We start from the raw sequence: 15,327 nt of genomic DNA on the forward strand, positions 1-15,327 counted from the left end.
AGTACCTGTTCTATTTGTTGTTACCTAATTTTGAAAAGAAAATATAACCTTGTTAAATTTTAAAATTAATTTCACTTTAGTAGCTTGAGACCTATTCACCACCCAGCACCTTCTTTCATGCATAACTACCACAAAACACGGTAATAATCAGCATTATTTAATGCACTGTTTATTACTTTCATATTCCAAGATGTAACTGAAGCATTTAAATAAAGCATCATACATTAAAATTTAAAGTTTTACCACTAGAACAGCTGACATGGAAAAGTGATTTGAAAATTCAAACAAATTCATCTTCAAAAATCTTCAAAAAATAAACTGTAGACTTTTCCTATATATCACCAGCATTTCTCCGGCTCGCCAAAATCCATTTCTCCCTAGTTTTAGCGTCTTTGGAACATGTATAAACAATTTGTTTGGTATGGTATGCGATGTGCTATTGCACATCGGAACTCTACACCATTTATAAGTTTTCTGCCTCACTGTCTGCGCAGGATTCATTTTACGTCTAAAATATACCACTCAGATTATTATCCGATGTATAGACCTCGAATTTAACCATACTGGACACTAACGTAAAGTAGAAACGCGAAGTGTATCCTGCTTCTCACAGCACACTATGTGTTATTTCGTCTGCTAATTCTGTCAACCTGTACGATGACGTCAGACCAATGAGATCGCGTACTTGCGTGACGTGACATTTTCGTAGGTTTTTATAATGTTTGGAGTTATTATTTGTACATTCTGATCACATTTTTGAATTCTGCATGAAATTTTGAATCAGATTAGCATATTTTTAATTAAAACCCCGGATCATGCATGTTCCCTATTGCTTGTATCCTCTTTCTAGACACACCTAACAGGCGCAATTTCACGACCAGTGCACCCCTGCTGACCATGTCAAAGACCTTTTCAAAATCTAAAGCCGTTATATACAGTTTTTCTCCTTTCCGTTTGGTATATTTAAGTATTATTGCTTTTACAATCATAATATTATCTACTGTACTCCTACCTTTCCTGAAACCACTCTGATATATTGAGAGGAGGGAAAATTCTTCCGCCCATTTCATCAGACTATTTGCCAAAATTCATGTATATAATTTACTTAGGGGTCCAGTAAAGTTATGTATCTGTGATTATTTGGAATAAATTTTTTCATCACACTTTTTTATAAATTGGGCATGTTATGCTCATCTACCGTGCCTTAGGAAATTCCGAAGACTAAAATATCTTACTGAATAATTTTACTAATATTTCCAGCGTTTGTTGACTTTTGATTGTTTCCTCTCATTTACTTACTTTTCTATTGATCCAGTAGGTTTTCATTACCTTGCTGCGTCGAGCACTGCATTCATCCGACCACTTTGCACCAGTTGTCCACTTCATATCCTGGAAAGCCCCAAAAGTCACAATGCTTGTCCTGAAAGGTCTTTTTTGTGCGCGTCATCTGGTTGTAGGCCCATTTTCTCGAGGCCATTCTTGACAGCGTACCAGAAAATTGTTGTTTTTGGTTTTGATAAAAATTGTTAAAAATGCGTTTTGTCCATCGAGAGTCGTCCATCCGTCGTACGTTACCGTAGAAGCGAGCCCTGCATTTGCGCATTGTATCCGTGATCTTCTGTCTTAGAGGGGACTTCACGTCTGGATATTCTTATGTAGGCCTACATACCGTTTTCAGTTTGGGCCATGAATGTTGTGGAGAGTCTTTCTCTCCTTTTACTCTATTTTAGCGTGCGCACAGTTATGGGTGAGGGTAAGGCATTTTGACGCATAGAGAAATACCGGCTAAACAGTGTCATAATAATGGTTGATTTTGGTATTTATAGAAAAGCACCTTTTGTTATGTATGTTCCGGATGGTTTGGGAAGCTACCTCCATATTCATTTTGTTCTGGCCGCTAAGGCATCTGTATTATTATTATTATTATTATTATTATTATTATTATTATTATTATTATTATTATGATTATTATTATTATTATTATTATTATTATTATTATTATTATTTCTTTTTACGTGAGTTGTGGTCTTAAAAATGCTCTATCGCTAGGTCCACATTATTCCTCAGTAACGCTATTTCTATTCCACTGTTCATTATTTGAAATTCTTCTCTTAAATCTCACCCTAACTTTTTTGAGATGTTACCGTACGACTTATATGTATTCATTATCCTATTATACTCTTTTTTCATATAATTTTACCCTCCTCCTTCCCCTTCCCATACACCCTTAACGTAATAGATATCGGGGAATGATGTGACACGGTCCACTCTTCAACCTTTATTTTGTTTACCACTTCTAAATTATATCCTGTACCCACAACCAAATCAAATACGCTACCTCCGTGCATTGTGTTATATGTCAGCTTTCCCATTTCATTACCCCGCCACTATCCATTCAGAATATATAGATTTTCTTAAGCACATAATTCTAAGAGTTTCTCTCCATATAAATTCCGTTCTTTATCCTGGCTGATTCTGCTTCCTCTCGATCATTCCATTCTCTCTTTACTCTATTGACTCCCAATTGATGCATTCCAATCTCCCAAAAAACAATTCCTGGTTCTTTAAAATTACTTCTCATTAAGTTAATCTCCAGTATTAAATCGCGAAAAAGGTCTTGTTTGTAAACGTTCACCCTGAGGAGGATTATATAGGAAGCCTATACATATATCTCGCTGTCTTCTACTATCGAGTTTGAGCTTAATCCAAACTTCATCCTCAATATCGTTAGGTAATTCTTCTACTTGATTACTAAGCTCCTTCTTTATTAGAAGTGATATTCCTCCCGGGGTTCTCCCTCGTTCTCCTCTCCTTATTTTCATTACACTTCTTGCAACATACCCCTTCCGTGATAATATTCTCTCTTCGGGAATCCATGTTTCTAAAAGAAGGCAAATATCTCAAAATTTTCCGCAAGCTCAAACACTCCATTATTCCCCAGTTTACTTAATAAGCCTTCTATATTAACAAATCCAATCCTCCATTCCCGTTATTTCGCTTTTCTCTTATAAGTTTCACTTCCTGTTTTGCTTCTCGTACCGGTATTTATTGGATTATCAGTTGTCATATACTTCCATGAGGTGAGCTGCAGTATAAATTCCTTCTAGCATCTTTCCTTCCCATTTATTTCCCTTTAACCGAACTCGATAGCTGCAGTCGCTTAAGTGCGGCCAGAATCGGGAGATAGTTGGTCCGAACCCCACTTTCGGCCGCCCTGAAGATGGTTTTCCGTGGTGTCCCATTTTCACACCAGGCAAATGCTGGGACTGTACCTTAATTAAGGCCACGGCCGCTTCCTTTACAGTCCTAGCCCTTTCCTGTCCCATCGTCGCCGTAAAAACTACCTGTGTCGGTGCGATGTAAAGCCAATAGCAAAAAAATATTTCCCTTTACTTCTATGGGATCTCCTTCTTAGCCCAAATATCCTTAAGGTTCTGCCCTTGCTTTTGCTTATGAACTTCTAATTTACTACTGCTTTTTACAGCCTCCTATGTACTACTGGTGTTAGCCTCCGATTATGTATCAGATAAAAATGAAATAGTGTGTGGGTTTTAGTGATTTGATTTGATTTGATAACCGTAGGAGATCTGCGCATCGTGATCAGGATGAAATGATGATGGAGACGACGTTAAGCAGTTACTCACAGTCCGGCGCACACCACTGGTCACAATACCTTCATTTTCTGTATTTGTCCGCAAACCCGTTGACACGTTCTCCACTCCTGTTTCTTGCGAGTCATCGTTCCTTCTTCCGCTTTGTGGTGATGACACTGCATTGTCTTCTCGAACCTAGGCTTCCAGCTGAGATGACGAGTAATTCTTTCTTCAGCCATAGCCTATGATGAAAATTCTCTTGCCCCTTATGAACGCTGTTAGTCCCTCAATTCTTGTTTTCCCCAGGAGGAAGCGAAGAACTCTCATCTCCTTTCTCTCTTCAACTCCCAACTCTTTCTAGATCCAAACTTCCGCACCTTTTAAATTCCTGGCATTCCGGAGAATTTGATAGGATTTCGTCCCGGATACCATTTGCACCTGAGTAGGCGTATTTCCTTGAATCCTTCCTGTTCCCTGAACGTCATCCACATCGGATTCTGTGAAATTTACTTTCACTCCTGCCGTAAAAACTTCTAACACCGAAGATAATAATGCGAATTTACTCTCGCCCTATTCTCATTCATTCCACATATGATGAGGCATCTGCTACGTTGGGCAAGCGTTGATCTCCGGGCCTGCATTTTCAGTTCCCTTGTGCGCTGCTCCAATACTATGCGATGTTCCGTTGAAATTTCCACTTCCTCCTGATATTTTTTTAGGCATTTTGTTATACCCGCCATATCACCTCTCAAGCTGTCTTCCAAGTCATGAATGTCCTTATGCTGTTCCATTGTCAGCTCCTTCGCCGTGTCCGCTTGGATGCCCCCCTTAACCAGCATAATTTTTTAATCTTCCCAATTCACTGACCTAGGATTGCTTTCCACTGCTCCAATAACCAAAAGCGCCGCGATTACTATCGCTGCCAACACCATTTCAAAGTAATTAATGCCACGTTTTAGTCCACATGCCTGGCACGTTATGAAGTTATCCCATCGGCCGATTACCGCTCGGTAGAGTTATAAGCCTATCCCCATTTTGCTTGCACAACTTAGCACTCAGCATTCCCACACACACACGTTTTGCTTCGCTTGCAGGACTCCATTCGACTGCGTCTCTTAATTTCAAACGTAAATGGAAATAATCACAATACGCACAGTTCAGTCTGACTATAATTCCATGTCCACCTGGCGAAATACTATCATAAAGTAAACTAATGGCTTCCACACACGAGTAAAGCAGCAGCGAGAGTTATAAATAACTGGCGTCAGCATTTTTTCTGCTGCATCAGCGCCCGAGTTCATTGACCCCGGCCAAGTATCGTGAGCAATTTGAAGGATCATGCGCGCGCACAGGCGATGGTTACAAACTCTGGTGGAAGAAGTTTATCTCGATATTCGAAGTGTGCATATTGACAGGCGGTGGATGCACACTCTGGTGGAAGAAAATGTAAACTTACCTTACTGCTACCATCTTGACAAACCTAAACCTCACTGCTGCCACCTTAACGATGTAGGGGCGCGCAATTTAAAATCCACGTACATTTTGACAGCTGACTTGTCCGTGGGCGCAGAATTTTAAGCAAGTGAACATGGCTAACCCTAGTGCTACCACTTTAACAGGGCGAAAACTCACTGATGCCACCTTATGCATGAAGTGGCGCGGACTTTAAATTTATCTTGACGGGACTTAGCCACACCACGGAATTTGAGGAAATAGCCAGGAAGCCTAACAACAGGCAAGCTGCCCTTCTCGACGCTGCAATTCTCCACGCACTACCACCTTAGAGAACATGGTTTTAAAGCAAGCTGTCCTTCTCGACATAAGATTATCTTAAAGAACATAGTTTTAAAGCAAGCTGTCCTTCTCAACACTCTTAGACCCTAACATCACTGCTGTTATCTTAACTACGTTGTCCATGGAATTTGAGAATGTAACAGCTTCCTCCTCCTCCTCCTCCTCCTCCTCCTCCTCCTCCTCCTCCTCCTCCTCCTCCTCCTCCTCCTCCTCGGATGTGTAGACGTGATATGCTACCCTTCTCGACACGACCCTTCCCCGACATAGTCTTTATGCTTCTCGACATGATTCCTCTCTACATAGCATGCTCCCCTTCCCGTCTTTATTTTGGAGAGAGGGTTAAGCAAGCATTTGAAAAAGGGCATCCTCCTCCTGGACAAAAGGCTCCTCCTCCTGGCAAAAGGCAGAGGGCACGTTCTTCTGGCAAAAGGGCTCCTCCTCCTGGAAAAAGGGCAACTCCTCCTCCTAACAGTTACTGAGGTTAGCTCAATCCGTCCTCCTACGGACAGATGCCTTCCTGAATTGAACAAAAATTTAGTGCAGATATAGTTACGTTATGTAGCGTTGTCCTCGTCGCATAAATTTTTCAATTGAGGAGTGAGCGGTAGGAGGACGATGCGTTAAGAAGAAGGTAATACTGTTTTCGATTGCAATCAGCACGCAAAAATATTGCGGGATAAGCAAATGCTGTATCCGACAAGACAAAACAGGTTCAATCCAGTTACAGAATGCAATTAGCAAAAATATAGAATTGACAAGCTAATGCTGTATGTCTTCATCGGACAAGATAAAACATGTTGAATATTAAACAGAAATACTTTTTATCGCTACTGTGCTGTATGTCTCCATTCGACAAGACAAGTTACAATTAGCACGCACTAGAACTGATTGTAGAACAAGAGAAAACATGTTGAATAGTAGTGTTCAGAATAGGAAAACATATAACGCAAACGCAATAGTTACCGTGCTGTATGTCTCCATTCGAAAAGACAAGTTGAATCCTGTTACAATTCGCAGACACTAGAACTGATTGTAGAACAAGCTAATGTTATATGTCTTCATCCGACATGATAAAACATGTTGACAATTAGTGTTCAGAACAGAAAAACTTATAACGCAAAACATTATGATATTAATCCCTCTGTTGATACAAACACACTTCTGTGTAATCAGCGCGCACACATAGAATTGCAAATGTTGTATATCTCCATCCGACGTACTTCTTTAATCACTGCAGATAAAATGATTACTGCTTAGCAGGGGATACCTTTGCCCTATGGAGATGGATTTTGCGGGATTCGAACCCATGCAACATCTGTATAGTGATTTAGTTACTGTAACAGAATAAAAAATCATACTACTGTGCGGATAAAGTTATTTTACTACTTAGCAGGCGATAACATTGTCTTACATCATAGTGTGTTAAGGAGAAGAATTATGGATTCAAACCCTGTTCTAGCACCATAAAAATCATTGGATTTGAACTTTGTTCAAAAGGGACTTAAAACAATAATCACCACCATTAATATTAAAGTTTAAACGGACTATGCTGTGATCCGGAGACTAACACGTTGCTTATAGAATACATTGAAGAAAAATATTTATACACTTACCTTTGAAGAAAACATTTCTCTTAAAACAATAATCACCGCCATTAACATTACAGTTTTAAACCGACTATCTTGTGATCTAGAGGCTAATACGTGGCAAATAAACATTTGTCTTAAGACAATAATCATCACCATTAACACTACAGTTTAAGCCGACTATCTAGCGATCCGGAGGCTAACACGTCGCAAATATATATACACTTACCTTTGATGAAAAACATTTGCCTTAAAACAGTAATCACCACCATTAACATTACAGTTTAAACAGACTATGGTGTCATCCGGAGACTAACACGTTGCTTATAGAATACATTAAAGAAAAATATTTATACACTTACCTTTGAAGAAAAACATTTCTCTTAAAACAGTAATCACCACCATTAACACTACAGTTTAAGCCGACTATCTAGCGATCCGGAGGCTAACACGTCGCAAATATATATACACTTACCTTTGATGAAAAACATTTGCCTTAAAACAGTAATCACCACCATTAACATTACAGTTTAAACAGACTATGCTGTCATCCGGAGACTAACACGTTGCTTATAGAATACATTAAAGAAAAATATTCATACGCTTACCTTTGAAGAAAAACATTTCTCTTAAAACAATAATCATCGCCATTAACATTACAGTTTAAACCGACTATCTTGCCATTCGTCTTAAAATAATCACTACCATCATGCAGTTAAAATGAGCTGTGAGAGGGACCGGACATGTATATTGTTAGCTTACCTTGATTTTAGGGACGGCTACTCACGCAACACCCTTTTTTAGTCGACAGGTGTTTTGAATTGATGTAACCTCGAGGATTTACTTCTACGAATCGAACCTCATCCTCATGAACTAGCTCATTGCAATGGCAACCCTACTTTACAAAATATGACTACAGCTAAGATACAATTTCCATCATTTGCCTGGCGTGAAAATAAGGAACCATGGAAACACATGCCCTAACCGCGCAGCCAAATCGCTCGGTGTTGTAATGGCAACGTTACTTTACAAAACATGAATACAGCTAAGGTACAACTTACGACTACGGGACACATAGCTGAGTTTGTAGGTTAGCGAGTTCGAATTAAGGAAGAAACCACGGAAACATATGCCCTAACCGCGCAGCCAATTCGCTCGGTGTTGCAATAGCAACGCCACTTCACAGAATATGAATACAGTGAAGATACAACTTCCATCATTTGCCTGTTGCGATAATCAGGCAACGACCGCTGCTCAGGGTCTTAGCATCTCCGACAATATTAATTATACACTTTAATCGTATTTTATATACTTACATGTATTCTCTAATACGTGAATAATATACTACATTCAGTAAAAGAATGCGAACATTCTGCTTGCATGTCGATACCGGACGTAAGCCACGTATCGATGTCAGCATTTTTATTGCGGTGCTAGATTTTGTCCCAACGTTCAATATGTGCCAACAATTTATACTGCAAGATTTTGCGTCCACGTCGCAAAAATACTCCATTCTTTTACTGAATGCAGACCATCACTTACGTATTAGAGATTACATGTAAGTATAGGGCATGTGTTTCCGTGGTTACTTATTTTCGTGCCAGGCAAATGATGGAAGTTGTATCTTAGCTGTATTCATAATTTCTAAAGTAACGTTGCCATTAGAACACCGAGCGAATTGGCTGCGCGGTTAGGGCATGTGTTTTCTTGGTTCCTTATTTTCATCCCAGGCGAATGATGGAAGTTTATCTTAGCTGTATTCATATTTTGTAAAGTAATGTTGCCATTCCAATGAGCTAGTTCATGAGGCTGAGGGTTCGATTCGTAGAAGTAAATCCTTCGAGGTTACATCATTTAAAAACACCTGTCGACTAAAAAAGGGTGTTGCGTGAGTAGCTGTCCCTAAAATCAAGGTAAGCTAACAACATACCTTTCCGATTCCTCTCACAGCTCATTTTATCTGCATGATGGTAGTGATTATTGATTTAAGTCGGATCGCAAGATGGTCGGTTTAAACTGTATTGTTAATGGTGAATATTATTGTTTTAAGGGAAATGCTTTTCTTCAAAAGTAAGCGTATGACTATTTGCGACGTGTTAGCCTGCGGATCGCTAGATAGTCGGTTCAAAGTGCAATGTTAATGGTGGTGATTATTGTTTTAAGACAAATTTTTTTCTTCAAAGGTAAGTGTATAAATATTTGTGACGTGCTAGCCTCCGGATCGCTAGATAGTCGGTTTGAACTGTAATGGTAATGCTTATTGTCTTAAGACAAATGTTTATTTGCCACGTGTTAGCCTCTAGATCACAAGATAGTCGGTTTAAACTGTAATGTTAATGGTGGTGATTATTGTTTTAAGAGAAATGTTTTCTTCAAAGGTAAGTGTATAAATATTTTCCTTCAATGTGTTCTATAAGCGACGTGTTAGTCTCCGGATCACAAGATAGTCGGTTTAAACTGTAATGTTAATGGTGGTGATTATTGTTTTAAGTCCCTTTTGAACAAAGTTTAAATCCCATGATTTTTATGGTGATAGAACGGGGGTTGAATCCATAATTCTTCTCCTTAGCACACTATGATGTAAGACAAAGGTATCGCCGCTAATTAATAAAATCATTTTATCTGCACAGTAGTATGATTTTTTATTCTGTTACGGTAACTAAATCACTATACAGATGTTGCATGTGTTCGAATCGCGCAAAATCCATCTCCTTAGGACAAAGATATCCCCTGCTAAGCAGTAATCATTTTATCTGCAGTGATTAAAGAAGAAGTACGGCGGATGGAGATATACAACATTTGCAATTCTATGTGTGCGCGCTGATTACATAGAAGTGCGTTTGTATCAATAGAGAGATTAATCTCATAATGTTTTGCGTTACAAGTTTTTTTGTTCTGAACACTAATTGTCAACATGTTTTATCATGTCGGATGAAGACATACAACATTAGCTTGTTCTACAACCAGTTCTAGTGTCTGCTAATTGTAACAGGATCCAACTTGTCTTTTCGAATGGAAATATACAGCACGGTAACTATTGCGTTTGCGTTATATGTTTTTCTGTTCTGAACACTACTAGTCAACATATTTTCTCTTGTTCTACAATCAGTTCTAGTGTGTGCTAATTGTAACGTGTCTTGTCGAATGGAGACATACAGCACAGTAGCGATAAAAAGTGTTTCTGTTTAATATTCAACATGTTTTATCTTGTCCGATGAAGACATACAGCATTAGCTTGTCAATTCTATATTTTTGCTAATTGCATTCTGTAACTGGATTGAACCTGTTTTGTCTTGTCGGATACAGCATTTGCTTATCCCGCAATATTTTTGCGTGCTGATTGCAATCGAAAACAGTATTACCTTCTTCTTAACGCATCGTCCTCCTACCGCTCACTCCTCAATTGAAAAATTTATGCGACGAGGACAACGCTACATAACGTAACTATATCTGCACTAAATTTTTGTTCAATTCAGGAAGGCATCTGTCCGTAGGAGGACGGATTGAGCCAACCTCAGTAACTGTCAGGAGGAGGAGTTGCCCTTTTGTCAGGAGGAGGAGCCCTTTTGCCTGGAGGAGGTGTCCTTTTGCCAGGAGGATGATGCCCTTATGTCAAATGCTTGTTTAACCCTCTCTCCAAAATAAATACGGGAACGGGAGCATACTATGTCGAGAAGGGTCATGTCGAGAAGCATAAAACTATGTCGGGGAAGGGTCGTGTCGAGAAGGCAGCATGCCACGTCTGCACAGAGGAGGAGGAGGAGGAGGAGGAGGAGGAGGAGGAGGAGGAGGAGGAGGAAGCTGTTACATTCTCAAATTCACGGACAACGTAGTTCAGATAACAGCAGTGAGGTTGGGGTCTGAGAGTGTTGAGAATGGGACCTTGCTTTAAAACTATGTTATCTAAGATGATGGTATGTCGAGAAGGACATATTGCTTTAAAACTTTCTCTAAGATGGTAGTGGGTGGAGAATTGCAACGTCGAGAAGGGCAGCTTGCCGGTGGTTAGATGCTTCCTGACTATGTCCTCAAATTCCGTGACGTGGCTAAGTTCCTTCAAGATAAATTTAAAGTCCGCGCCACTGCATGCATAAGATGGCATCAATGAGGTTTCGCTCTGTTAAGGTGGTAGCACTGAGGTTGACCATGTTCACTTGTTTAAAATTCCACGCCCACGGACCTGTCAACTGTCAAAAAGCACGTGAATTTTAAGTTGCGCGCCCCTGCATCGTTAAGGTGGCAGCAGTGACGCTTAGGTCTCTCAAGATGGTAGCAGTAAGGTAAGTTTATATTTTCTTCCACCAGAGTGTGCTTCCATCGTCTGTCGGTATGCACACATCGACTATCGAGATAAACTTCTTCCACCAGAGTGTGCAACCATCGCCTGTGCGCGCGCATGCCCCTTCCCACTGCTCGCGGATCTGCGCACCTCCCACCCGCTCAGCAATGCTATAAAAGCGATGCACATGGCAAAAGAACAATTTGTCGCTCTCTCGCAAGAAGGAGGTGACAATGCCTGGCTTCTTAGCCGTGCATTACTTTTTTTAGAGGGCTCATCACCAAGGCGGTAGACCTCTAGGGAGAGAGATAGAGAGAGCACATATCTCACTCACCCATCCCCTATTTTTTGGTAAGGGGAGCCAGGAAAAGCGGACTACCTCTCTACCGTCTCCCCCAAATTCAATAAAGTATAAACATTCTCTCGGTTTAGCCTTGCACGCCTCACGCCTATCAAAAAAGCACGTCATTAGGACTTGAGAGCTGTTTAAATTCTGCGCCCATACGTGCATAAGGTGGCATCAATTGAGGTTTAGCCCCGTCAAGATGGCAGGATAAGATAAGATAAGATAACTCTTTATTGCCACCCTAGTTTGCACCATCGGTTACAGGCAATAAAGAACATAAAATACACACACAAAAAAACCAAACAAAACAATATAAACCAAAACAAAACAATATAAACTAACATGCTATTATATATAATGTAAAGCTCTAACTATCTACACTAAAACTATTAACTATGAACCCAAAAAACCACACAAAATAATATAAACCAAACAAAACAATTTACTGACTACTCTACTTATTTAGTGGTGCCCATGCCGGCGGAACCCAGCCTGGCACTGCACCAACTTGTCTAAAACTATTGAGATGCCTCTGGTATGCGAGGAACACCTCCGCATGTTAGGACATCCCCTACCTTAATTCTAATATACTAACCCATATCTACTCTCTACAGCTAACTAAACATAAAGAAAAAGGAACTTTGGCTGCACGCGGCATTCCCTGTGAGGAGAGAGCCATCCCACCCAGAGCACCGCTATCAGCCACTCCTCCCGGGTTAGATATTACCCCCACCTATAACTCGTACTTCTCTCCTCATTTTACGTGGCGAATCGTAGAGGCGGAAAGATGGCAGGAGTGAGGTTGACATGCTCTGTTGTCCATAAAAATCAGATTAGGGTCCGTTAAGATGACAGCTGTCAAAAAAGCACGTGGTTTTTTTACAAACAAGAGCACGTGTTCGTGACTTCGTCGTCAGGTGGTCATGACGTCACGATATCAATGACCTTGGCCGGGGTCAATGACCTCGGTCGCTGACGCAGCAGAAGAAAATGCTGATGCCATTTATTTAGAAGTATTACTGCTCCTCGTCTCACACGGTCTAATTAATGAAATCGTAATCACGATTACTCTACATTCAACTAATCCAAAACCTAAATAATGAGTATCCGGAATACAACCAATCTTACAATCACCAAATGGCATCTCGACTAATCAGTAAAATATAACACATCAGCAAGCTAACTAGTCGCTCTCTCATCTCAACCAAGCTTGCCATGTGATGTGCAATATTTCCTACAACGAAATTTGTACCCGACGTCACAAACGTGAAGTGTTTTTTTTTACAGTTTTATTTACGTCGTACCGACACAGATAGTTCTTAGGGTGGCGATGGTACAGGAAAGAGTTAGGAGAGAGATGGAAGCGGCCATGGCCTTAATTCAACGTGAAGTTATAACGAACGAAATATATATCAACGTGCGATTAACTACATTATTACTGAACCAAAGACGCAATTCACTCTTGAGGTCAGTTAATAAGCTAATTCTCGAACTATTTACAAGAAAACAATACATGTACACATGACACGACATGGAGAGACGACCTATTTAGCTGCATGTGGATTCTGAAGCCTCCTTGACTATATTTTAAGCCAGCTGCCTAGGTATAGTATAAATTATCGTGCTAATGACTGTAAATCATTTTCATATCCACTTCAGTTATGATGATTTTATGATTCTTCTTACGAACTACTTAAATCTTACGCAGGCTTTACACACTTTAAAACCGGGCGAATTAGCTGTGCGGTAAAGGGCGCACAACTGTGAGCTTGCATCCGGGAGATAGTGGATTCAAACCCTACTGTCGGTAGCCCTGAAGATGATTTTTTTTGGTTTCACATTTTCGCACCAGCCGAATGCTGGAGTTGTACCTTAATGAAGGCCACGGCCGCTTCCTTCCCACTCCTAGGCCTTTCCTATCCCATCGACGCCATAAGACCTATCTGTGTCGGTGCGACGTAAAACAAATAGTAAGAAAAATCTTAAAATACACAGGATTTATATAGATCTCTTGTAGAGAAACATTTCAGCCTCTTGTTTCAGACGTTACAGGACAGAAGACTTCGCGGGGGAAAAAATGCCAGCACATCGTACGCCGACCGAAACTAGCAATACCACTCGAATTATCATATGTTCTTTATCTCTCGTGACTGTGGGAATTTATCGTTTCTTTTTCCCCCTAACTGACAAAATAAAACAGTATGCCAGATCCCAGGTGGCAAAATAAGATTGACTGTCCGCTAACCTGACCGATTAGAGTAACGATCTCCTCCTACTGAAGTTCGTAATATGTATATGCACAGTAGATATTTCAACACTATACTGTTGAGAAATATTCTCTCACCTATGAAATCACGTCTATCGAATGACACTCGGCACTTTGCAGCTATCTTCCTATTCTACCTTTACTATTTGTACAGTTCAACACCTTAAACACATGAAAATTTACAAAAGTTATTTCCGCTCCTGGCAGTGACCGACGTAGTTTCGACCTCCTTGGCCGACCGAGATAGAATGAATATGTCGTCAACGGGGTGGGTGGATGATGACCTAGCTGTTAGGCCCCTTAAACAACAACGGGGTGGGTAATTCATAAGCTTTGCCAAGAATGCCAACCCAAGCGCCTATTGTAGCATAATCGGTCATATTTTACACCGTTGGGCCATTTATGCAGATATTAATTCCATGGAATCTTCAATTTTCGAATTATTTCTGTGACCGTAACTACACAAGCATCCTTCGCTAATTTTTCCGCAGCGTGGTGATGGAATCATGATGCGTGTGGCTTATCTCCTGGTGTTTAACGCATGGACGTCTTTCATGGACATATTAATTAATATACCTCCCTGTGAGATGAAATTTTGTAATGAATTCGCAATACATTCCTTCTAATGATTTCCATTTTAATTTGGGCCAAAGTATCTCCATATCATTCGTTATCAATGATTTATATTTATGTACATGCGAATGTGTTCCGAAAATCTCCTGCTTTCATTGAGGTTCAGGTCACGTGGTGCGTAGCAAACAAATCAATAGACAGGGATAATAAAAATGACAGCTCACTCTCCTGCATACCAAATACTGAGACTCCCATGGCGGTCCTTTTGAATCTGTAGGATTATGGGTTCAATAAATAAATGCATACATCTTTATGATAGACTGTTATTGCTCTCAGCATTCACACTGCAAGCATCTGTTAATTTACTAATTCTATATTCATAGTTCTATATTCCTTATCTTTAAATAATTAGAAACCCACAAGTTTGAGTGGCGTCTTTAAAAGTAGGAAAGATCACAATATGAAAATAAATGAATTCAAGAGGACAAATTGTGGCAAATATCCATTTATAAGAAGGGGAGTTAGGGATTGGGAAAACTTACCAAGGGAGATGTTCAGTAAATTTCCAATTTCTTTGAAATCATTTAAGAAAAGGCTATGAAAACAACAGATAGGGAATCTGCCACCTGGGCGACTCCCCTAAATGCATATCAGTATTGATTGGTCGATTCTTTCTTACAGAATACTGTTGATCGCAACTGCACACTCACTGCATTAGTTTTGCTTCACCTTGATTCAATATCACTTACTCTACTACTGTTCTGGGAGAACACACATCCAAAATACTTGAAATCATCTACCTGTTCCAGCTTTGTATTCCCAACCTGACATCCAGTTATCATTTTTCTACCGACATCACATTATTCTTGGGATGGTTTAATTTACACATC

This window comes from Anabrus simplex, chromosome 2 (assembly GCF_040414725.1).
Source record: "Anabrus simplex isolate iqAnaSimp1 chromosome 2, ASM4041472v1, whole genome shotgun sequence".
Taxonomy (NCBI): Eukaryota; Metazoa; Arthropoda; class Insecta; order Orthoptera; family Tettigoniidae; genus Anabrus; species Anabrus simplex.